This window comes from Suricata suricatta, chromosome 3 (genome assembly GCF_006229205.1).
Source record: "Suricata suricatta isolate VVHF042 chromosome 3, meerkat_22Aug2017_6uvM2_HiC, whole genome shotgun sequence".
NCBI lineage: Eukaryota > Metazoa > Chordata > Mammalia > Carnivora > Herpestidae > Suricata > Suricata suricatta.
The window spans coordinates 49107962-49134987 of NC_043702.1; the positions used below are offsets into that span (position 1 = coordinate 49107962).

Genomic DNA, 27026 nt, shown 5'->3' on the forward strand with positions numbered 1-27026 from the left:
AAAAAAAACAAAAAAAAACAAAAAAAAAAACAAAAACGAAAAAAAAAATGCAAGCAGCAGCTCCTTCTGGTGGATAGGCTTAGTTTGATGTGGTAAGTCTTGGAGTCTGCTCTCAGAGGCTCCACCCCTGCCTGAGGCGAAATGAGCAGCAGGAGGTGAAGTGCACACCTTCACAGACTCAATTGAGGAGTCCCCACCCCCAGTCAGGATCACAATTGCAATGGGGGAAAGGAAAAAAACAAAAAGCAAAACACCGAGTCTCTCTTAGTTTCCGATAGTTTTGCTCAAGACGCTGTGTGCTGCTGGAAATGAGCTGGGAGCTCCTACAGTCTAAGTGCGCGCCCGGGCCTCCACCCGCCACCGACTCTTTGTTGGGGGTCCCGTTGGTGTGCGCTCTATTTTTTCCCTGTGGGGACCCGGGATTCGCACAGTCCGTGCAGGGGGCGAGGTGTGCTGTGGATATGCGGTCCGTGGTCCGGTTCCCAAAACCAAGTTCGAATTGCTCACGCCTGGCGCAGTCGCTGCTCTGGCCGCTTCCCGCCGAGGAGCGTGCCTCCCCAGCGCAGCCGCTTCTCACCGCCACAGATGCCTCTGATTCCCCGCCGAGATGGCTTAGGGCTGGAAGCTGTTCCTTCTCTTGCACCACCCCAGTTCGGGATTCCGGCTACCCAGCAGTTATCTATGGAGTGGGTTTCTGTCTCCAAGCGCAGCCAAGCGTTCTATACCTCTTCCCCAGAGACAGTTCTATGAGCGTGTTCAGACTCTGTCTCTCCTTTTGTCTCTCAGGTGCTGCGCGTTTGTGCCATGTTGGGCTGGGGATCTTACCTCCCCTGCCCGTCCCGGGCTGGCCCGTTTTTGGATCTCCCCCGTTCGCCCCCACTCACTCAGATATCCTTGAGGTTTTATTCCTTCTGGAGTTCGTATTTTCTCCTTCCACTCTCACAGATGAGCATAATATCCTTCTCAGTTCCATAAATGGTGCGGACGGAGTTTACAGAGCTCCCTTCCTCTCCGCTATCTTGGCTCTACCCCTCTCTCTCTCTTTTTAGCTTTTTGCTCATTGGTTTTGTTTCATAAATTCCACATATGAATGAAGTCATATGGTATTTGTCTTCCCTGACTGACCTATTTCACTTAACATTATACTCTCTAGCTCAATCCTTTTTATGGCTGAGTAATATATTCCATTGCGTGTGTGTGTTGGACACTTAGGCTGCTCCCATATCTTGACTATTGTAAAAATGCTGCTATAAACATAGGGGTGCATGTTCACAATATCTTCAGAATATGTTTGAATTAGGGTTTTAAAAAAATTCTGGTGTAAATACCCAGTGGTATGATTGCTGGATCATAGTGTAGTTATATTCTTAACTTTTTGAGGAACATCCATACTCTTTTCCACAGTAGCTGCACCATGTAAAAATATTTTTAATTTTTTACTTCTGCATAGCCAGAGTTCCTGACATTTTGAATTTGATGAAACATTTTGACGAAATACGTGGGCTTTCTCTTTTCCAACAAATGAAAATGGCAATTTAAAAAATGTCTATTTAGGGGCACCTGGTGGCTCAGTCAACTAAACGTCTGACTCTTGATTTTGCCTCAGATCATGATCTCACAGTCCATTAGTTCAAGCCCCACATTGAGCCCAGCATCGGGCTTTGTGCTGACAGCAAGGAACCTTCTTGGGATTCTGTTTGTTCCTCTCTCGCTGCCCTTCTCCACCTCTCAAAAATAAATAAATAAACATTAAAAAACATCTCTATTTATACTCTTTTATTTTTCTACCATTTAGATTAGATTGGTAACATTGAGATAAAAGTCTTTGGAACTAAACGCTCTCTTCAATATATTGTTTGACCTGACAATAGTTTAAAGAGCAGATGATGACCTGAAAGTTATATAAATTTAATAAAGTCTAAGGTTTGATTTTTAAATCTATACTTTTAACTTTTTTCAGTTATTAGTAGAATGACTTTATTTAATTTCTGTGCTTAGTTTGTCCATTTGTCAAACTACAAGTTGAAATTAAATGTATAGTGACTGTTAGTAATAGAATGTTGTGACTGTGTATAAATTCCACTTTCTGGTGAATAGGTAAGGAAGGTAAGCAAAAGAGATTATTTCTGGAAAGAAAGATGTCCTACATATCCAGTTCTGTAGCTGAGATAAAAATGCCTAATTGAGCATCTCTGTCATCCAACTTCTGCTTGCAATACCTCCATTTATGAAGGACTCTCTAACATCCTGATCAAGTCCATTTGTTTTGATAGCCCTAATATTTGACTTTCAAATCTGAAATGAACTAGATAAAAAAGAAATCTCCTAAATGCTGACTAGGCAAGAAAAGAAAGGAAAACACTTCCTAAGTGTTGAAAATATTTCATTCTAACTATAGAAAAAGGGAAAGAGTGTCCACTGACTCAAAATGGTAAGATCTGATTTGATCATTATGGACAAACAGAGAAATTTATGGTATGAAAGTTTTCATCTTTGTTAATCAGCTTAACGATAACCCACTACCCTCGGACCAACTGAAAGTTTTCATCCTTGTCAAGGAAGGGCCTGACTCAAAGCAAGCACCACATATTATGGGAATAGTTAATGAATGACTAAGGAACTCCTGTAATGCAGATGTGAGTATGTGGGAGAAGGCACAGAAAAGCACTCCAATTACCTATTAGTTCTATGTCTTCTCTATTCTTTTAGGTCTTGCCCCTGCAGAACAGTTAGCACATGGCCCCAGTATGGGCTATATTAAGTGAGGGTGGATCAGAGTGTAAAAGTCTCATACTACTGATTGGAGGCATGCATTTGGTGGATAAGAATATTGACTTTAGAATCAGGTGAACCTGGGTGTGAATCATGCTACCTTCTGGTGGAGCTGAGGGACCAAGAAAAGACAGTTTATCCCTGGTCTTAGTTTCCTTATGTATTAAGTGAGGCTAATGATAACAGGTGTTTTTACAAGTGATAAATAAAGACCATATGCCAAGCCTTAAAACACTACTTTGACAATTGTTGAACATTTGATAAATAGTGGTTATATTTATTTATCAGTTTAAGTCAATGTATATTTCCTGAGTACCTACTATATGCCAGGTACTGCACCTAGATGCTGGGAATATAAACGGTAACACACAGAAAGCCATGTAAAGCAGTAAACACACAAGTTGTGGCTATCATGGAGCTTTATAGTCATAGAAAAAGTCTAAATAGATATGCATACATGTATAAATATATGAGAGACCATACTTTTAATATGTATTTATTATTATAATTTTAATAATAAAGTGTCAAGTGTTTCTTGAGGGCTAAACAATTCTTTTTCTATTATTGTCTCTGATTTTATTATTGAACATCTCTTTTTCATGGAACATCGTGGCCCCATTTACAATATATCAGTCTCATTTTAAAACTCTCAATCACTTTGGTTATTAAATTAATATCTTCTATTCTTTTAAGAAGTGGTCCTGTGTATTTAAAATTACCAGCCTTATATCCATTTTAAGACTCTTTTCATCCCTCTGTCAATCCCAAGTGCAAAAGTTAGAAGGAGTGACTTTCTCTATTTAGGCAACTATTCACCCAACCTTTCTTCCTGGCATCAGATGCTCTGGTATTGAACTTGGGAAAAAGGGAGGGATAGGCAAAGTGTCCCCATGTTACTGCAAAGTACAGGTGATGCCTATAGCAGAGAAGGAAAGGAAGAAATGTCCTCTCCTTGAATACAGCCTTCCCTGAAATGTAACCTCCTTATTTCTTTCATCAACCATCTTTTTTTTAATTAGGAGACGTGTGTATGTGTGTGTGTGTTTGTGTGTGTGTGTGTATTTCTGGTTCTGCTAAAGGGCTCTAGTTCAGGAAGTGCTACAAGGAGGTGGCTATTTCTGACAGGTTTTTTGCTTTTGGTCTTGCCTGTGGACTTTAATCACCACGTGCAGCTTCAAGCACCTAGCACCATTCTGTCTTATGTGTTAGGTAGAATGAGTACTGCTTGACCACACACATGATAGTAGATTTTTGTCATTGGGGGCATAAAATGATGTCGGATTCTCCTTGGAGAATTTCTCTTTGGAAAATTATTAGGTTTTTTTTTCCTAAACTTTTATTTACTTTAGCTGTCATACATGGAAATGCTATTAATGATCAACCTGGTAAAGGTCTTCTATTGTTTTGTAGTTATTGTTCTTCAGCACAATGGTGTTGAATGTTTAAATGCAACAGTTCCTTGTAATTGAGAGGGAAAAATAATTTATACTGTGATTCTTGAAGTTCTGTTCTCTACATGAAACAGAATGTTAGAATTCATATTTAGTCAACACTTAATTTTCTGTAGAAAGTTACATTGCCTTTCTTCTCTAGGTACAAAAAGGAATCAAATAACTTCTGTGATAAAAGTCTGTTAGAAGGACCTCTGATAGCGAAGTAAGTACAAGCAAGAAATAGTGATACAAGATATGATAAATACTATAATTAAGATTTCTCACGTATGTAATTTATTTTTTTATTTAAAAATTTTTTAAATTTTTAATGTTTTTAATTTATTTTTGAGACAGAGACAGAGCATGGGAAGGGGAGGGGCAGAGAGAGAGGGAGACACAGAATCCAAAGCAGGCTCCAGGCTCTGAGCTATCTGTCAACACAGAGCCTGATGTAAGGCTCAAACCCATGAATGTGAGATCATGACCTGAGCCGAAGTCAGAGGCTTAACCCACTGAGCCACCCAGGTGTTCCTCACATACATAATTTATACTTTATTATGTATTGAATTAATATTTATTAAATAAATGCAGTGTATAATAAAAACTGAAAAGCAATGTGTATTTATCTTTTGTACTCTTCAGTCTTTTAGTGTTCTGTCAGTCTGCACATTCACACATTTTCATCCTTCAAGGTTAGATCTAAATCATGTCCTAAGTCTGTCTGCCTTCCTTCCTTCCTTTATTCTTACCCTGTTGTTCTTTTTTATGAAGAAAAGGGTAAAATTATATCTGGGAACTTGACACTAATGATTCTGTCAATTAGGGGTTGAATTAGAGCTTTCACATTTCAATATAACTTGTAAAGCCCAAATTTGTCTAAGAACTGTTATGATTGCTAGCGTGGTAAGCTGTCAACATAACCATCTTTTGGATGAACATGTGAGTGGGAGTAAATGTAAAGACAGGAATTTGTTTTCATGCATCCTTAAGATCGCCTACAATGGCTGATTTTTATAAAAGTGAAACTGTCATTTCATGCTTTGAATTTGTCTAAGAAAATTCTAACACTTCTTACACAGACTATCCTATAAACATAATCTGAAAGGATGATCTCTTACTAGAATTAACATCAACATCTTTTTGAATTTGAAATATTTAAGGTCTCCATTATTTATCCTCATTTCTAACTAACTGGGATCTGTAGGAAGTAATATATATGTGTGGATTCAGTAACTTCAAGCTAAAGTGAGCATCATCAACCAAATCTACTGTGTTTTGAAGTAAGATAGTAGTCTCTGTAATAAAATAATACAACAGAAAAGAACACAGTGACATTTATCAGACACTGTGATATTGTAATTTTAGTTAGAACAAGAAAATGTTATGATAGTCAAGTTAACAAGGGCCAGACCAGGGGCTAGTAACTTTTGACAAATTGTAAGCTAAATTAATGACCCTTTATTTCTTGTATGAGGAGAGATGTGAGGTGTTCACTGTATTATCTTCCAAATGGGAAGACGTGAGTAGTTACATAGAAAACAGTTGACTTTGCCAAACTAAGAAAAGGCCAAGGAATTGTACAAAATCTTCCAAGCAGTGGTACAGACGCACTAGCAATAACATCCAGACACAGTGAGTCCATGTATCATATTTGGACCTGTGTGGTCATTTCCCATTTTAGCTTGGTTTGAGCTAAAAACAGTTTGCAGAGATCAGTGACTTGGGGAAATAGTAGGACACATAGGAATGCCCCTGAAATGGGAGGTGTATACATCTGGCATGCACATAAAGTTTCTCTTTCTTGTCCCACAGCAGACATTGTTGCTCTGTCATAGCACCCTTTCCCATTAAGGCTGAACATGAACCACACAGTGTTCCAGCATCCACTGCCAGTCTGTCATGATTAGAGAGAACTTGTTTATTTGTGTGTGTGTTTATGTAACAGGAATAACCAACCCAGTGCTTGACTCATAGTGGAGATGTTACATACATACATAAATTAAATGAGAGTGTCCAGAATGTATAAAATTCCCTTATTTTGTGAATTGTAACAAGCACAGACCAACAAAGAGATTTCTCTTTAAGGTTGTTTGTTTATTTTCAGACTTCTAGTCAAAAGAAACACAAGAAGTTTAGTAATGGGTCATTTTTGTGCTTCAACTTATAATTGTTTGAACAGCTTCTTTTTGAGATTAATTTCAACCCTGCCTGCACAGTCTTTAGTTGTCCTCCATGTTGAAGAGAAGCTATCCATTGTCATGGCAAAAATATGAGTCCGACTTAATGGCTTCTGCAATAAAACCTCACATTTTCATCCTGTGCGCCTGGTACCTAGAGAAGGGGGACCCTCCAGTTCTCCACAGAGGACATGTACATTGCTTGAAGATCTTTTTGTGACTGGATTTTGAACTATGCTGTACAGCTTCTGTCAAAAAGCATGGGAGGGCTTTAGATTTCCAAGTCTTGAATAAGTCTTTACTCCACTTACACTAAATATGTAATTTTGGACATTATTTGGCTTCTGTTCTCTTATCTGTAAAATGGACATTACTATACTAGTGCTCTCCACTTCTAGGAGTAGTTGTGTAAAATGAACCTACATATGTGAAAATTCTTGTACAGTTTTATCATGTGTCAGTTAGTGTCCAGCCCTCTACACTATCTTCTAAGAACATAGGAATTACCAAATGGGGAGGCAAGTCGATGTGGGGGTTGAAAACATTGTCTCCAAAATGAAGAACATTGGGGTTTCTTATCTCAATTTTACTATTTACTGTGACTCAAAGTACGTTGGCTCCTCGGAGCCTCATTTTCTTCAACTGTCTGGAGGAAAATGGGTTTTATGATAATTAAATTGTGACAAATATAAAGCAGCTGGCACTGTGACTGGTGCCCAGTAGTCAGTCAATTACAGCTATTATAATCAATAAATACTGGTTGACATAATAAAAAGTATGATCAGAAATGCTAACCACCCTACATTTTTATCTTCTATCCTTAGTGTGTGTTAGATCATCAGAAAGCTACACATATGAATTATTTTGAATTATCTTACAGTTCAATTACTACTACAGAGCTCAACATTCTATGATTGGCTTTTTGTTGATGTTCTTTTAAAGTGATGGAAATAGATTAATGCTTTTGAATTATTATGCTGTTTGGTTGTTTGCTGTCTTTATTTAATAACCCATGTGACAAATTCCTAATAGAATTTAAATGTATACCTCCTTTTATGAGATGAAATGAGTTGTGTATAATGCATAATATTTCCCTCTTTACTTCAGCTGGAAGGTCAGGGTTATGTTTTGTTCACAAAGCTTTAGCCATACTACGAATTGAAGCTTCTCTATATAATTATTGCTTCTTGATCACTTTTATTATTGACATTTTCATTTTCATGTTAAAATATCCTGGTTTTGTATCTTTTTGGGGAGGGTTGTAGTCGTTTTTGAAATAAATAGATTGGCCCAAGTCCTTTTTGAAATAAATAGATCACTGAAAATTAGAAAAATATAAGCCACTCAATTCTCATGTTTGGTTTCACCTTTGCTATCTTGCAATATTCTGAATTAATTTTATTAAATCAGGGTCTATTTTGAAACCCGATTAAATAAAATGCCCTAGCCAGCTTATCAGTCTGCTATGTATTAATCAAAATAATGTGTGCTTTATGAACTCAGCCTTAAAATGGGTAACAGTAATTATATAAATTATAATTTATGCTAATTAATAGTTGATCAGTCTGTGGCTATAGAGCATGCATATTTATTGTCCAGTATTTTGCCTTTGAAAGAAAAATTTCCACAATATTAGAGTATTAGTATGATGTTTCTTTTGAACTCAGAGATGAAATTTAACCTTACTGTGTTCTTTTGATGACAAAATAAGACAATTTCTTGTTTTCTACTGCAGACTTAAATGCACCAGAAGGTAGAGTATCCTACCTTTTTAATATTTTTACTGTATTATCTGAAGGGTAAAAGTGATTTACATATTATTATATAACATTTTAGGAAGCAAACATTTAAGGATTAAAAAAAAAGCCCTGCCTCCATTCATCATGCTCTTTTCTAAATATATAACCTGAGGAAGCTCATAAAACACTTTTAGTAAGTTAAATAAAATGGAATTATACCTCAACTTCATTAAAGGTCAGATAGTGTGTTTGAAATGCATTTTATGGTACTTGTATAAGGATCAAAGTAAGAGTGACTAGCCAGTATTTTTTTTTCTAAAGGATGTAAAGTAAGTTTAGTCACAAGACTATGTAACTAGTTTTCCTAGGAAGTGTTAGTTGTACAAAATATCAAAGTAGTAATGGAAATGATAAAACAACGTGTCTGACCTCAATTTCCAGCCCTTTGGAGTTGCTTGGATTACAAATACCACCTCAGTTTATGCATTCATTCTCAGTGACATACTCTTTATAAAACATCAGGTCTATTTGGAGTAAAGGGTGCAGAGGTAGGGTGGAGACTCACTTATTGTTAGGTCACTTCCTCCCTGCCTTGCCTTGATCAGTGGGACTAATTAATGCTCTGTCATCTGATGGCCTCCATCTGCATTTGTTGCTGCTTTCCCAAACAACACTTTTGGGATCTTGGTCTTTTTTCTGCGGTGTCATTTTGACATTGTTGATGTGGAAGTCATTCCATTTCTGGAACCTATTGTCATACTTATTGACATAGGAGAAGGATCTATCTTCTCATTTGGCTTTATTTTTTAAAAAGATTTTATTTTTAATTTCTACACCCAATGTGGGGTTTGAATTTAGAATCCCAAGATCAAGGGTCTCATGTTCCACTGACAGAGCCAGCCAGGTGCCCTTCATTTGTAAGTTTTCCTTTCAAGTTTCCTTTTCAAGAAGCTATAGACAAGTGCTTGAAACTGGGGAAAAGCCATCCTAGGGCAATAACAAAGAACTACATCTAAAAGTTCTCTTCCAAGAGTACCCCAGATTGATGTCTAGCTATACTGATTCTTCTCTCAGAAATTGTCCATTTTCAGTTGGACATGGGAGAAATTACAGAGGTATTTATCTTCCCTTTTATAGGAGAGTCTTTATTTCTATATGCCTGAACCCAATGTCTACATAACTATCTTTTATTTTTCTCTTGGAATTTTATGTTGTCTTCATGTAAATAAGACATGATAGCTTCACTTTAGGTAATTGAGAGTTTTTGGTTCTCCTCTTTCATTTTTTTTTAAATAAAGAAGAAACCAAGGAATCTTATGGTATGTGTATACATAATTGTTCTCATATTCTATAATTTCCTTTTCCTGTCTTACTGAGGAAAAGCAGTAACTTTACATATCTTTTCTCTGGCACCAAGAGAATTATCCTAATGAAGCAACTACTTCGTGCTTCATAACAACCCCGTGGACTTTTCACAAGATCCTTGAAAAGAGGAATGCACATTTTATGAGTAAAAAGGCCAAGATTCAGAGCGTTAAGTAACTTGCGTAAGATCACGTGGATAATTATGAATGGAATTAAAGTTCGATTCTGTGTGGGGCGCCTGGGTGTTGCAGTTGGTTATGCATCCGGCTTTAGCTCAGGTCATTCTCTCATGGTTTGTGGGTTCGAGTGCCATGTCGGGCTCTGTGTTGACAGCGAGCTCAGAACCTGGAGCCTATTTTGGATTCTGTGTCTCCCTCTTTCTCTGACCCTCCCCTGCTTGTGCTGTCTCTCTCTGTCTCTTAAAAATAAAATAAAATAAAATAAAATAAAATAAAATAAAATAAAATAAAAACATAAAAAAATTTGATTCTGTGCTAGACCACTAGGGAAATATTTGTCTCCAGCAGTAAACTTACTTCCCAGTTGTTTAGAGAACTGAATAGATTGCCTTGCTGTGTACATTATGTGGAACATCCTATTGGTCTTTTTCTTTGATAAAAATGTTTACAAAGACATTTTCCCCCATTCAGAAAAGAGTTCATCCTAACCAAAGTGAAAGAATAAAATTTTCATGAGAGTGAAATACCTAGACCCAAACAAATATGTGTGTGTGTGTGTGTGTGTGTGTGTCTGAGTGTCTGTAAGTGTATGCTTATTATTCACTTTACACGGTGTGGCTACCATTGATCAATTGCTTGTATTGAGGAAGCTTATAGATCTGGACACTTATATGAGAGAAGTCTTTCTCAGTTCCTAAATAGATTTTAAGATAAGAAAGTTTGAGAAGAAGGGTGTCTCATGAAACTCTCTTTTTGCAATCACATTGCTGAGCCATTGACTTTCTTATTGATATTCACTAAAGAGCTGGAAGACTGAAGTGTTATAATTTCTTTCCTGTTAAAAAAAATTTCAACAAAAAAAGTGTTCTTAAAAAAGAACCAAATGCCAACCTAAAAAATTCTTTTCTCAGAGTACAGTTCAACCTCGTAGTGAGCAGTACATAACATCTTAATAGGTATGAAGAATTGGGTTGGCATATTTTAGAGAAACTCTAGAGACTTTCACCTTACTTTCCATCTTGCACTCAAAGGCTAGTCTCATTTTAGCTCAGATTTGAAAAGTCACGATTCAGATTAAAGGGAGTGCTTTGTTTGGTTTTATTTCAATTGGGCTTTCTGTGATAACAGCCAATAATTGTACTGTGTATTAAAGGAGTTCTGGGGACTTCTAATGGCTGTGGTACTTAGATGAGGTCGTGTCTGTAGGCATAGGGAAAGTTTCTTGCTCATGTTTTTTTCATCTGCCTAACATGCCTGGCATGCTGTTTCCTTTATTCAATGAATAAATATTGAAATGTATATCTTCATTATCATTTTTATAAATTTTTATAAAACATATAATTATGGATTATAGCTGATGATTTTAGAGAATATTTTTCTCTGAATCTAAATGTATTGGTCTGTAAAGCAAGTTGATTTCCATGGAACCACTAAGAAGATTTAGTTCACTAAATTGTGAAGATTGTCATTTGCCTACCTTCTGTTTTTTAGATAAGTGTATATAATTTTAACTGAAATGTTATTCCACCTACATGCAGCACTCAAGAACAAAAATCACTTAGAAATCAGACAAAGTAATTCATGAAAAACAAATTGCTATATCAAAATAGTCATAGTATCTCTGTAAAAATGTGAAGTCAAATGTCATCTCCCCCTGGATTGAGCTTAATGTGCCATGTGCAAAACTTTTTATTTTAAGTGCTTTATAACACAATAGAAACTCTCTTTAGTCTGTGAATACATCCATTTATATTTCCTCCTTGCAGCAGCTCTGTGGACAGTGTGTACTGTCTCTTGCAGCCATGCTCTCTTTACCAAGCCAACTCTTCTTCATTAAGGTTTCACTTAACATGACTCTACTCTCTGAAGGCTTTCTGGAATGCAAGACTGGGTTAGGAGCACCTCCATTGTGACTTCTACAGCACCATGTGTTTACCAAGATCACCATATTTATCTCTTCTTTATTGAAATTTCTGATTTTTCTCTCTTGCTAAACTCTTAAGTTCCTAGGAAGAAGTACTGTTTTCTTGTTAATTGTTAAATAGCTATTCTTATAACACCCCCTGACAGAGAGTAACTGTTCAATTAATACTTTGGAGAATTGAGTCACCTGAACATTGAAAATGTCATATTGAGAAATTGATGACCATGACACAGTCCACAGATTCAGAATCTGTGGGGGAAAAAAGGTGTAAGTGGGTGAAGTCAGTGAAAGGTCTTGGATAACCTGTTTAAATTGTGTAGAGAATGGAGGGAGGTACCTGCATTTTAATTCTTGATATGTATAAATGGCACTTCCTTGTGGAGAAAAGAGGCCATGATTAGAACCTATGACACAGTATTGTTATGTTAGTCTTAGTATAGATTCTCTCTTTCTCTCTCTCTCTCTCTTTTTTTTTTATCTGTGATACAATTCATTAATTTTAAGTGTGTAGTTTGTTGAAGTTTTGTTATTGTCTTCAATTTGGAAATGACATCAAGATGTAAAATGATTCTCTCATCTTAAAAATTTTCCTTGTTTTCCTTGTGTCTTATTATACTTGAACAGAGCCAGCAGACCACCTCTTTTCCTACCTCTGGCCTCAGGTAAAATCAGATCTCCTTTCTGTCCTTAGAGTTTTGTATTTCTGGAATCTTATATAAACGGAATTATGCAGCACATAGTCTCCTGGTTTGACTTCTTTTACTTAGCAAATGTTTTTAAAATTCATACATGTTGTTGTGTGTATTTGTATTTGATTCTTTTTCATTGGTGTGTAGTAAATCATGACATGGATATAATAAACTTTTCTTATGATTTAGATTATTTCCACATTTTAACTGTTATGAATAATGCTTCTATGACATTTACCTATAGGTTTTGTGTGGACACATGTCTTTAATTTTTTTAGTAGTGAAATTACTAGGTCACATGATTAATATTTGTTTAACTTCATAAGATATTGACATACAGCTTTCCAAAGTGGCTTTATTATTTTTTATTTCCAACATCAATGTATGAGAGTTCCACTTGCTTCATATTTTTGCAATGTTTGTTATTTTCAATCTTTTTAATTTTAACCATTTCTGCTGGGTTTGTAGTAGAATCACTGTGGTTTTAGTTTGCACATTCGTAATGACTAATGATCTTTCAGAATCTTTTTGTGTTAGCCATTCATATGTTTTCTTTTGTGAAGTGCCTGTTTAAATATTTTGTCTAACTTTGATTTTATTACTATTGCTAAATTTTTAAATTCGGAACTTTTATGTATTTTTTAAAAACTTTTAAAATGTTTTTATTTATTTTTGAGAGAGAGAGAGAGAGAGAGGCAGCATGAACAGGGGAGGGTCAGAGAAAGAAGGAGTCATAGGATCTGAAGACAGGCTCCAGGCTCTGAGCTGGCTGTCAGCACAGAGCCGGACACGGGGCTCAAACCCACAAACCATGAGATCATGACCTGAACCGAAGTCAAACACTTAACCAACTGAGCCACCCAGGTGCCCCCAGAACTGACTTTTAAAGAGCAGAAACGTTTGATCTTAATGAAATCCATTTAACCAGTTATTTTCTCTTACTGTTTGTGCTTTGAGGCTTACCCAATATCAGAAATTTTCTCTTATTTTTTAAGTAGAAGTTTAATAGTTTTAGCTGTTGTACTTAGGAACAATAATCCCAAGCTGGTTTTCTTGTATGTGATGTGAGGTAATGGTTGGTAATCACTTAAAACCCTCATGTAGTCAGTCAGTTTTTCTATCACCTTTTCCTGAAATGACTATCATTTTTCTATTAAATTATCTTGGCAACTTTGCCAAAGTCATTTGTACTATGAATTTTTTTCTGGAGTTTCTTTTTTTGTTTCAATGATCTATATGTCTGTCCTTATGCCAATACTTCACTGTCTTGATTACTGTAGCTTTATATTAAAATTTGAAGGCACGTAGTCTAAGTACTACAATTTTATTCTCTTTTTTTCAAGATTGCTTTAGCCATCTAGACCTTCAAATTTTGACATACATGTTAAATATATATTGTTAATTTGCTTTAAAAGTCCCAGTCAGGTTTATGATTAGGACTGCATTGAACCTAGAGATTAATTTGGAGAGAATTGGCATCTTAACAGTTTGGAGAGGAATGGTGTATCTCTCCATTTATTAGGTCTAGTTTAGTTTCTTTCAACAGTGTTTTGCATCTTTTAAGTATAAAATCTTGCAACTCTTTTCATTAAAAATTTTTCCCATATATTTTTTTGTGCTTTTTTTGAGTGCAGTTTTTTTCTAAATTCCATTTCACATTTTTATTCCTAAAAAATAGAAAACAGTTAATTTTTTAATAATGATCTCAATTATTGCAACCTTCTTGAATTCACTTATTAGTTTTCATAGTGTTCTTATGGGTTCCTTGAGATTTTCTACATATGGTATCATATTGTCTATAATAAAAACATTTTTACTTCTTGTCAATTTTGTATACTCTTTATTGTTTTCTTACCTTATTGTTTTGGGTTTAAAGTACAGTGTTAAGTAAAATAGTGAAAACACAGATTCTTCTTCCTGATGTTACCCAGGAAGCATTGAGCCTTTTATTGCTGAGTTGTTGTAGCTGGTTTTTCATAGGAGCTCTTAATTGGGTTAAGAACATTCTTTTTTAGTTCCAGTTTTCTGGGAGTTTTTAATCATGAAACAGTGGTCAATTTTGTCAAATGCTTTCACTGCACCTACTAAAATAATTATATGCTTCTCTCCCTTTATTAAATTAATATGGTGAATTATGTTGATTGATTTTCAGATGTTAAATCAATCTTGCATTCCTGGTATAAACATCTCTTCATTATTATATATTATCTTTTTTACATAGTGCTCAATTTGATTTGATAATGTATAAAAAGAATTTTTTGTCAATGTTCACAAGAGATATTGGTCGACTGCTCTCTTTTCTTGTATTATCTTTGCCTGGTTTTGAAATCAAGGTAGTTTTGGCTTAATAAAATAAATTGGTAAGTTTCTTCTTAGAAATAGTTTTTGGGTGGTAGCTACTATTTTGCCCTGAAATGTTTGATAGAATTCACCATTAAAGTCATCTGGATCCAGAGTTATCTTTTGGGGGAGGTTTTTCTTTACCAATTAAATTTATTTGATTAATATAGGTTGTGCAATTATATTTTTTTAGGTTTTTACCTTTTTCACTTAGGTTGCCAAATTTACAGGTACAAGGTTGTTCATAACATCCCCATTATTATTCTGCCATTCCACAATTATTTTTTAATGTTTCTAGAATTTGTAGTGAGGCTCTCTTTCTTTCTTCATAATGGTAGTTTTCTTTCTATCCTTTCTCCACCCCCCACTTTTCCTTTCTCCCTTTCTTTTTCTCCACCCCTCCTGCCCAAGATATGAGGTATGTACACCGTTTGATCTCTAGCAGTCCTTTTAGCCTGATGAGCCTAATGACTCAATAGACAAACCCTGAGAACTCTTATGTGGTCCCTTCTGGCCAGCAGAGTCAGTTTTTTTAAAAGGCTATATTTACCAAAACCATATCTATGCCCTGCTGGTAGCATGGATATCCTTCTTTCTTCTGCTCATGATAATTCGAGAATAAAGGTTACCATGAATAGAAAGAAGGAATTAGTTAGGAGGAATAATATTACTTGGATTTATGACAGAGGGAAAGCTATAAAACCTTCTGGAGGACCTATAACATGGAAATGAATGGCAAGGTCAGTTTCTTTATTGTAAAAAATTTGGTGGATCCATGGCAGAGCTGCTGAGACCTGTGCACAGGAGGATCAATGCCTTGTCCAGTTGGATCTCCACCTTTATTCCCCTCTCCAATTCTGTTTTCTTTTACCTTTCTTCACAATAAACTTAATCACATGTATGCCAAAAAAAGAAGTTAGATTTACTATTCTAAGTAAATAATAAATAAATCACAGCACATAATTTGATTTACATACCAAAACTAAATTTAAAAATTAATTGATTGATTTACAATTCATAAACTGAGTTGGTTTACAACTCTAACCAAACATTTTACCTCCTGTACCATGATCTAATTGTGTGTACTTTTTGGATATTTTATTCAAGAGCCCCTTCCTGAAATTTGAGTGATGAATATGGATAACATTTAACTCTTCGCCAAAAATATTCAATGACTTCCTACTGTTTGATAAAACAAAGTGCGTAACTCTCTAATATTTTAAGTCTTCTTCTTTCTCACATTTTCAAGTTCCCAATTTCCAATTTTGTTATATTTTCATCCTCACTTCGCACATTAATCAAGATGGTTCACAGATTATTTTGTCAACACAGTTGGTAGATTTCCATGTCTGTGTTTTCTCTATTGTAAAACTGACCTGCTCCTTAATTTCTTTCAGTTCTCATAGAGGCTGAGGGTCAGGATAATCAGGGTAAAAATTATTTTTAATTACTTAAAACAGGTTTTAAGGTTAATATTCATGAAGTATTTTAAGTGATGCTATTCCCAAACATTATATTGACAAAAGATAAAACGAAGGAAATGCTTTCTGAACTGAGAAGGATCTATTTTTCAGACTAAAACAATATTTGTAATTCCTTTGATTTGTTACAAATTAACCCAACTTCTCCATGTATCATATAAGGAATTAAAAGTTTTTTAGACACTGCTTTAAATTTTTTAATCAACACTATAGTTACTCAAAATCCAATAGCATGTATATTTGGAAAGGAAAGGTGTAAGCATTCTTAGATATGTACATTTACAGTATTTTTAGCTAAATGCCAAACTAGTCACTCTTCTCTGATTTATGAATAAACTTTAGGCTAAATTTGAAATATTTTGATGAGACCAAATTCCTGTTAAATTATTATTAGTGAAATCTTTATGAACCAAAAGCATTATCTGGCCCTCTAGCTATCACCATTTATTCTTTATCATTTTCTTAAATTAATTCAAATAAAGAAAATTAGGTCATGCCAAATTAAGTTTCTAAGAAAACTGAAACAAGAGGCAGAACAAAAGTACACACACGTACTACTTTTGTTTAATAGTCTTTCAGTCTCACTTTTTCATTAAACATACAGTCAACACATTTCCTGAGTGCTCACCGTGTATCAGTGGTTGTGCTTAGCAGGAGAAATGAACAAGTGAAGGAAGAAGGGTCCATGTAAAATGGTGCTTTCTTTCTGGCTGGTAAAGACCAGTATTAAAAAGCTAGCAAATAAGTAACCAGGATAATTCCATAAAATGGTAAGTGATTTGAAGGAAATAAAGAATGGAATAGGGAATTCCTGTGGAGGAGGAAATAATCTGGTGGGTCTGCTTTACATAGGGTGGCCAAAAGAGGCCCTACTGAGAGGTATTGCTCAGGGTGTTGAAGAATTAGCATTTATATGGTTCACAAAATTGGGTGCAGGAGAATGGACTTCTCTTTATAGCTTCCACAAAATAAATTAACCTTTTATAAAAGGCTATGATATGCACCTGGGTGGCTCAGTCAGTTGAGCATCCGACTTCAGTTTAGGTCATGATCTCACGGTTTGTGGGTTTGAGCCCTGCGTCAGGCTCTGTGCCTACAGCTAGCTCAGAGCCTGGAGCCTGTCTTCGGATTCTGTGTCTCCCTCTCTCTCTGACCCTCCCCTGCTCGCTCACTCTCTCTCTCTCTCTCTCTCTCTCTCTCTCAAAAATAAATAAAACATTAAAAAAAGGCTAGGATATGAAGGGAAATAGGTTTTCCTTTACATCCAAATGCCATTTCAGTTCTTGACACTTCCTCTACTTGTATGACAGACTCAAAAGACAATAACAAAGTAGAGAAGTGGAGAAGAGCGTGATATTTTTGGAAGTAACAATACAGTTTGGTCTTCACATCATTTTCCTTTTAAGTATAATTTTTTACAAGTAAAAACTTGTTATACTATGAATGTGAAGATTGATTCTGAATATGGTATTTCTTTATCACTAAACTTTTCTGACATTTGGCTTTAAGAATAATTGGCTTCTTTTGCATTATATCCTACCTTGTTGTTCTGAGCATTGTGCATCATTTGAACTGAGTGGAAATTTGTTGTTTCTTTAGTAACTGACGATGACTAGAAGAAAGTCATAGCAGTGGAAAATAAGAGTACTCACTTTTATAAGCATCTTTGCTATTTGATTAAAAGGGAAGTTGAGCACTCTCACAAAGCATCCAGAAGTTTTTAATGGATTTACAAGCTCAGGTGGCTTCACAATAACTAAATGACTTGTCACAACGGTCTCCCTACTCCCAACACTCTTTCTTTCCAGAATTTCTTAGATTTTCTCTGTTCAAAGAAACCCCTGTAAGTTTTCTAATACATATAATCTTCAGTCATACGTAAAACTGTTCATAAATTGCTCAAGATAGAGGTTCATCTTACTCTATTTTTTTTTACTTTTAAATTTCTTTAAAAAGAAAATGTTGTTTTCCTCTGACAGTGCCTTTCTAACATGAGAGCCTTTCTCTATAAAATGATATATAAAATTTAGTTTTATAACTTTAGTTTTGGAATGACTACTCAAAGTTCAAAGAAGTGGGAAATTCTTCTAGTTTCTGTGATCCGACCAGCCTAAAGAAAACATAAAAATCTTGGAAGTTCTGGATTATTCATGTTGTGTGATGCAGGTGGACAGATAAGGATGGAGAAGAGAGCTTTGATGGAGCCAGCCCAGCCATCACCGTGGCTCTGAGCTCCTACTCATGTGTCAAACAGATAAAGTGAGAGGTTGGGCTGGCACAGTAGTCGTTCTTTTCCTGTCACCACTGGCTTGGTGTCCTTGCCAGAGGTTTCCTTGCCAGAAGATAGCTCAGTTACTATGGGCTGTCTGAAGGGCTCCTTGGCAGTCCTCAGTGAATCTTGAGTATGATTTCATGCTTATGCTTTTCTTCAGCTTGTGCTTCTCTGTGATTTTGAAAATTAACTATGAATTTTTAATAGATTGTTCATATTTTGCACGTTATTTGAACTCTATCGAGATTAGCACATTATCTTTTACATATTCTTTAATAGTAATAAAACAAAATTTTTGTTTTGTATAGTGTACTTTTTCTTCCTTATATAGAGCAGTTTGTGAGTGGGAAGATTCTCGAATTGTTCCTGCTTCTCCTTGCCAGAAGAAAATAAAAGTATGTCTTCTACAACCCTTTTCTTATGGTGACCAGTGTTATTTGAGGCTATCAAAATGTCAGCAGGTGGCTTCTTTTCTCATTGAATACAATGCAGCATAAATATTCTCTTCTTTCATGTAAAGCAATTAAATCAGAGTGGATTTGCTTCTTATATCTAAAGGTTAATGGCCATGGGATAAAGTGTGCATAGTATTGTGTGTGTGTGTGTGTGTGTGTGTGTGTGCGCGCGCGCACGCGCGAGCGCTATAGGATTCATGGGGATGAGATATAGGTTAATTTCATAATTTGTTTTTTAATGAATATTTTCAGATATATTGAGATTCTTAGACTTTGGGTCATAATATTAGTAAGATGCAGAAAATTAGCTACAGGAAATGTGTATTTAATAACTGATTTGAAGCTCATAGATATTATATTGTGCAGCAATCCTTCTGGTACATCCGGACAATGGAAAATTATTCATCCCTAAAAAGATATGAGCTATCGAGCAAATAAGAGACATGGAGAAATCTTATAGGCATTTTACTAAATGAAAGAAACCAATCTGAAAGGCTAGGTACTGTATGATTCCAACTATATGACATACTAGAAAAGGCAAAACCATGGAAATAGAGAGAAGGATGAATAGGCAGTAGACAGGGTTTTCAGGACAGCGAAAATATTGTCTGAGACTATAATGATGGATACACATTATACATTAGTCTAAACTCCTAGGACAGAAAACACCAAGAGTGGACACTAATGTAAACTATGGCTCATTAATTGTAACAAAATGATCCACTCTGGTGGGGGATGTTAATAATGGAGTAAGTTGTGTATGTATAGGTACAGGGAATGTATGGGATATCTCTATGCCTTCTTCTAAAATTTACTTGAATTTAAAGTTGAATTTTAGAGTCGTCATGGCCTGCTACCCACCCAGGCAGGGCTGCCCAGGAGCTGGAGGACCAGCACCCAGAGCCCCTCTGGGTAGCTATTACCCTGGATGCCCCTCACCAATAGTGGAGAGTGGTATGGCAATGGGGTACCCCCTGGTGGCAGTATGGGGGGGTCCTGTCCCCAGTGACTCTTATGGACCACCAGCTGGTGGAAGACCCTACAGCTACCCGAACCCTGGGGTACTCTGCTCTGAAACTCCAGGAGGTAACTATGTAGTGGTGGGACCTCAGGGACCCCAATGGTCAGCCACCTCCAAATTCCTATGCTGCCCAGCATCCTGGGCCCTATGGACAGGGAGGTCTTCCAGTTGGTGTTCTTCCCAATATGGATCCTGAGGCTTCCTGCTTGTTCCAGTCAGTGGACTCCAATCACAGTGGCTATATCTCCATCAAGGAGCTGAATCAGGCTCTGATCCACTCCAACTGGTCCCTGTCCATAGGGCCCAGGATGCTGGGCAGCATAGGAACAGGACATGCCTCATGATGATAAACATGTTTGACAAGATGAAGATGTCTGTGGTTTCTTGGCCCTGTGGAAGTTCATCCAGCAGTGGGAGATCTTCTCCCAACAGTATGACCGGGATCACTTAGGCTCCATTAGTTACACAGAGTTGCAGCAAGCTCTGTCCCAAATGGGCTACAACCTGAGCCCCTAGTTCACCCAGCCTCTGGTCTCCTGCTATTACACACTCTCTGACAACCCTGCCATGCAGCTAGACTGCTTCACTCACGTGTGCCCCCATCTCTAGGTGCTGACCAAGGCTTTCTGGAAGAAGGATATAGCTGTGTAGAGCAACATTCGGCACAGCTTCAAAGACTTCCTCACCATGAGAGCTTTTCAGATGCTATGACCTAACCCATCTGTAGAGAGTGGAGTGTACCAGGAACCTTCCCTGGCTCCTTAGAGTGGGAGAGGCATGTGGGCTTCTCCTTTTTTCCTGTCCCTCCTAGGAATAAGATACTTCCTTGCCCGATGCAGCACTGTCCTTGAAGAGGGCTGGGAGTCTTGTGTCACAGTCATGAAATAGTGCAGATGGGGGTTGAAGCCATAGTGGCCTAAGAGAGGACTGGAAGTTGATTATTTTTAGAGCCCTGAATATTTAAGTGGCCCAGCCTTGCCAGGAGCAGGAGATGCCAGTCACTGCAATGGAGTTAGTGTCCGATCAGCTGGGCTCTAGCCTCTAGCTGTCCCTTTTATGCCCTGATGCCAGGGGTAAGTTTTCTTCAGCCTCATGCCATTAGCACCTGAGTCCCTTCACCCATACTGTCTTGTCATATGAACCCAGTTTCTCAAAAGTGGAAGCTGACCAAGCTTGAGAGAAGTTTGTTTGTGGGACCTAGTGGCTTAGATTCCACCACCCCCATGCCCACAAATCCACATGTATTGACGCTGAGCTGCCAGGGTGCTGTCCCTGCCTGGGGAGGTTGAACTGTCTGTTCTCTGGGCAGCCTTGGCCAGGCTTGGACCCCTCACTTGCCTGCCATTCTGTGCTTCACTTCAGTCCCCAGGGGACAGTTGCCACCTTTCACTGCCAAGGCTGTTTGTGTGTGTGTGTGTGTGTGTGTGTGTGTGTGTGTGTGTGTGTGTGTGTTTTCTTTCAGGGCCAAAAGTTCAGTGAAACTGTAAGTGCCAATAAAAAGACAAAACTTTGGGGGGAAAATTTTTATTTTATTTTATTTTATTTTTTTAAGTATTTTATTGTCAAATTAGTTTCCATACAACACCCAGTGCCCTTCCCCACAAGTGCCCTCCTCCATCACCTCCACCTCTTTCCCCCCCTCCCCCTTCAGCCCTCAGTTCTTTTTCAGTATTCATTAGTCTCTCAAGTTTTGCATCCCTCTCTCTCCCCAACTCTCTTTCCCTCTTCCCCTCCCCATGGTCCTCCATTAGGTTTCTCCTGTTCTCCTGTTAGACCTATGAGTGCTAACATATGGTATCTGTCTTTCTCTGCCTTATTTCGCTTAGCATGACACCCTCAAGGTCCATCCACTTTCCTACGAATGGCCAGATTTCATTCTTTCTCATTGCCATGTAATACTCCATCGTATATATATATACCACATCTTCTTGATCCACTCATCAGGTGATGGACGTTTAGGCTCTTTCCATGTTTTGGCTATTGTTGACATTACTGCTATGAAAATTGGGGCACATGTGCTCCTATGCATCAGCACTTCTGTATCTTTTGGGTAATTCTCTAGCAGTGCTATTTCTGGGTCATAAGGGAGTTCTATGGATACTTTTTTGAGGAACCTCCACACTGTTTTCCAGAGTGGCTGCACCAGTTTACATTGCCACCAACAGTGTAGGAGGGTGCCCGTCTCTCCACACCCTCACCAGCATCTATAGTCTCTTGATTCTTGGGACCTCATCAAGATAAAAAGCTTCTGCACTGCAAAGGAAATAATCAAGAAAACTAATAGGCAACCAACAGAATGGGAAGAGATAGTTGCAAATGACATATCAGATAAAAGGCTAGTATCCAAAATCTACAAGGAACTCACCAAACTCCACACCCAAAAAACAAATAACCCAGTGAAGAAATGGGCAGAAGACATGAACAGACACTTCTCCAAGGAGGACATCTAGATGGCCTACCGGCACATGAAAAGATGCTCAACATCACTCATCATCAGGGAAACACAAATCAAAACCACACTGAGATACCATCTCACACCAGTCAGAGTGGCTAAAATGAAAAATTGAATTTTAAATTGCTCAAAAAATCATTAAAAAACCCACAATCTGTTCTTTCTACTTTAAAATTTCAACAAATAAAAGTATATCAAAGGGTTGGTATTTTAATTTTTATTTAGAAGAAAAGCAGAGAAATATAAACCAAGAATTCTGTGTTAGGGAAGGAAGTGTTTGTCTTACTTTCCATTCCACTACTGCCCTGCAACTCTCTGCCTATCTCTTTACCCTCCTCCTCCTCACAAAGGTGGGCATACTGGTAATCTGACTAGGCAGTGTCTAGGAAATTGTGTAGAAGTACTACACGCTAAAAGCCAGGAGCCATGTCCTGCTCCCCCTCTTTCTTTTTCTTATGCAGATTGTTTAGTTTAAGTCTAGCTGAGGACAGTTCCTGTCAACTGTCATTCTTTATTATCAGCCCTAAGCCTAATAGAATGCTAAACCCCAAGGTTTTGGATTTAAGGTTGCCAATCAGAATCCAGTCTCTTTCTTTTAATAACAGACCCAAATTCCTTTTGAAAGTTAGCCCTTCTTCATTATCATTGGTTGATAGAATTGATCTTAATCTCAACACTGGACAGATGGGGGGTGGGGAGAGGAGCCCCTATTTGGCTTAATCTGATAAACTATTTACCTTCCCGGTCATGGGACTAGTTCATAGCTGTACACGTGACCTAGTCAGAACTATAGATACAAGAGACTAGTTTCGGAGCTTATAAGAAAAACTAGCTGGGGTCTTCCTTCTACTAAATGTGGGAATGTGAAGACACAGTGGTCAGAGTCATGTAGCCTTTTTGCTAGCAAAAAGAGATCCACCATAAGGATGAAGCTTGCTCACAGGGGAAAGCATAGATGAGACACACAGAGAAACCAAATCTTGATGATATTGTTTCAATCTGGATCCAATCAGAACTGAAGGAAGCACTAGCAATGAATCTTCATTTTATGGGTCTACACATTTCTTATTTTTCTTTGTCAGTTGAGTTGTTTTGTTACTTATAACCCACAGGGTGCCTGTGGCCCATGGAGCCCTTGTAGCTAGCTAATAGGGTAATCTCTAGTACATGTGGTGCCCTCTGTTCCCAAGTTGAACACTATGCTTGCCAAGAATATGTTATGATTCTTCCCAAACTTGTTTAAGCCAGTTGTAATTTATTTAGTGATTATACAAATTAATTAAATATTAAATAAATGAACAAAATTCATTTAGAAAGTTATTGTATATATAAAAGGAAAAATGTCATTGTATATATAAAAACTACTTTTAATATTTTTAAAAGCCTTATGAAACATAAGTCATATAAAAAGGTATCCAGTTTAAAATGAAGAAGACAAGAGCATGAGTTTGGAAAAAAAGCTAAACAAAACTAGAATGATTTTTAGCTTGATTTGCTTTGTAGAAGTCTTAAATTCTCATTTCACTTTAAAGAAACTAAAACTGGAAATTACAGAGAGGCATTTTCTGTGTGGTTTATACTTAGGAAGGTGAATTGAATCTCCTCCAATCAGCATATTCCTATGCAAAGAAAGTTTTGTTCCTACATCAAATGATTGGCCAATGAATGCATTTTCACAAACTTTATATTAAATTAAAAAGTTGTTAATCCTTGTTTAGTATTTTAATTCTTTAACCAGTATTTTTAGCTAATTGACAACTACAGGTTTCAAAATTCTATGAGATCAGAATTCTTGAATGGAAGGTGGGACTGGATGGAAACAGGAAAGTGATGTTGAGAAAGTGAGGCTTAAACTGTCTCAGGAGATAAATATGCACCTGTCACAAAGAGGCTGTTGGGATTGTGGGAGGGAAGAGCTGTGAGTTAAGACATCAAGGTGTGAGATATCCTCCTGTGTCTTTGACAAAGGCATTCTTTATATAGTAACCAGTAGCTATTTATGATGAATTTTAGGTAGATTTATATCTTAGGAAGACCATTAATGGTAGGATGGAAGATGGATTGGAATGAGCAGAAAAATGTTAAAGGAAGATAGTATCAATGGAAGTGGTCACCAATTAAATCATAAGCATGAAGGGAGAAGGAGGAACAAAAGATGACTTGGCAGGTGTCTGTGAATGGAGAATGAAGTAAGAAATAAGCTTTTTGATCTTAGAGAGTTTAAAGTTGAGTAGTATGCTTAGACCAAATATTTATTGAGCCCTTTTTTGTGCCAGATATGGTGCTAAGCCTAATGGGGAACATTATTGTTTTCGAGAAGCTAAGAGTTTTGAGGAAAAAAATATATGCTACAGTAGATATTTGCTGGGATCTAAAAAGGTTTTTTTTCCTGCTCACATTCAACTACTTTTGTAGATTTTCCCATAGAATGTTCGTGAAAGAGTTGTATCTCCCATTATGGAAGCCAAAGGTGGCCAGACATTATCCCATCCTTCCCCCTAAAAGCTGTCATTCCTTTAGGCGTCCAGAATGAGCCAAATAGATGTTCTTGACCATGATAAAAATTTGGGGTCATTGATAATGTATTGGGTAATTAGAGATGAGTTGTAGGGTAATTCCAGCTACCTAGTATCTTTCCAGTAAATTCCTTTTCTGACCAAGTTTGACCTGACAGGTACAAACACAGGCAATACAGAACAAAACACAAGGGGCACCTGGGTGGCTCAGTAGTTTGAGCATCCACCTTTGGCTGAGGTCATGGTCTCTTGGTTCTTGAGTCTGAGCCCCACATTAGGCTTCCTGCTGTCAGCACAAAGCCTGCTTCAGATCCTCTGTCCCCCTCTAGCTCTGCCTCTCCCCTGCTCATGCTCGCTCTCTCTCTCTCTCTCAAAAATAAATAAGCATTAAAAAAAAGACAAAACACAAAATTTGATTTGGTAGAAGATGAAAGGGAGAGAATTTTAAAGCATGCCTTCAGTACTGAAGGAAATTCTCATGGTCTACTTTCCTTCCAATGGGCACTGAGGAGAGCCTTTTCAAGGGGGATGATTATTACATTCCCTTTCCTGAGAGATTAGATTACAGAGGAAATTTGAACTCTTTTCCTAAGATGTTAAAGATTTAATATTGTATTAGGACTTCTGCCCTTGACTTTGTGGCATCAAACTTTTATTGACTATATATTAAGAATTTACAGAGAGAACCTCCAGATGTATAATGGAGTTAATTCAATAGCAAATATAAGTGAAATAAGCCAGACAACAAAAGAAAAATACTGCTTGGTGTCACTTACATGTAGAATTTTTAAAAAATCAAACGTTTAGAAACAGTAGAAACATGGTTTCTAGAACTTGTGGGGTTGTGTAGGGAGGGAAAAATAGGGAGAGGTTGGCAAAAGGATATACATTTTCAGTTATACAGTGAGTAAGTTCTGACTATCTAATGTATATAACATGGTAACTATAGTGGATAACACTATATATTATAATTGAAACTTTCTAAGACAGAAGAACTTATATATTTTCACACACACTCCTCACAAAGGTAAATATGTGAAGTGATGGATGTGTTAATTGACTTAATGGAAGGAATGCTTTCATAATATATACATATATCAAATTGTGACAATATAAAATTTAAATATCTTACAATTGTCTTTGTCTACCACACTTCAATAAAGCTGGGGAAAATAACTTAATAGCAAATAATCGGTATATGAATTGTTCATTTTAGGGATGGATGAAAATTGTGAAAAACCAAGTGTATTAGAAGTCCAATGCACTATCCATTGCGCTATAGAGCCACCTAAATCAACTGTATTAAAAACAAAACATTTCATGAGTTCAGGAAGCACATTACAAATATATTTATGTTTATGTAAAGTGTTTTTTTTTACTGGGTTATAGAAAAGTGGAAGAAGAGGGAAGATATTACACTTAAGGAGTGATCTTTAGAATGTGGTAGCACAGAATTTGGACCATTAACATTAATAAATATAAAAGTGGGCTTTCACAGTTGTTTGTGCAGTGAGAGCACTTAGCATCATTTTAATTAGTACAAATTTATGATGTTGTTTTTGCTTTCTAGTGTTTTAAAAAAGTGGTTGCCTATACTTCAGTTCTGAGTTCCCCCACATTTTGCTTTGTTAAGATAAGCTCTTCAAACTGACATAATTTCTCCAGATCAGAGTTGGATGGAATAATAAAATGAGTACAAAACTGAGTTTGGAATTCTAAGACTTAGTCCTGGATCTACTACTTACTGTTATTCTCTCTGAGCCTTAGTTTTCTCATTTTATTTTTTTTGTAACTTATTTTTTATTTTTTTTAGAATATAATGCTATTTTTTTAACATATGCAATTATTTTCCATCATTTACAATACAGTAGTTACAATGACACTCCAAATGGATAAGCAAAGTAAAAAATCAAAACCCCAAATTCTATTTCATACAATTAGACTTATACAGAAATTAGAAGGTTAAGTAACAACTAGTTAATCACCTAATTTCACAGCTATCTGAAGTGGCGATCGTTATATAGCAGCTTATCTATGATACATTCAAGATAAATGATACAATTTATTACTTGCCCATAAGCTAAAACACAGCCTGCTTAATACCTTTCCTTAAATTCCACCTCTATACTACAATATACTTGAGGTCCATGCAAAAAAGTAGCTACCTTTTATATAGGAAATGGATGATTAAGTCTTTGGTGTTGTAAAAGC

General features: G+C 36.7%; 1 protein-coding gene and 1 pseudogene across 2 annotated transcripts in view; both read left to right on the forward strand.

Annotated features, from left to right (window-relative positions):
* PDE1A (phosphodiesterase 1A) overlaps positions 1-27026 on the forward strand; it is a 331024-nt gene that overhangs the window by 36706 nt on the left and 267292 nt on the right. The gene's annotated exons all lie outside the window — the stretch shown is intronic.
* Positions 19672-20558, forward strand: LOC115287646 (annotated as a pseudogene).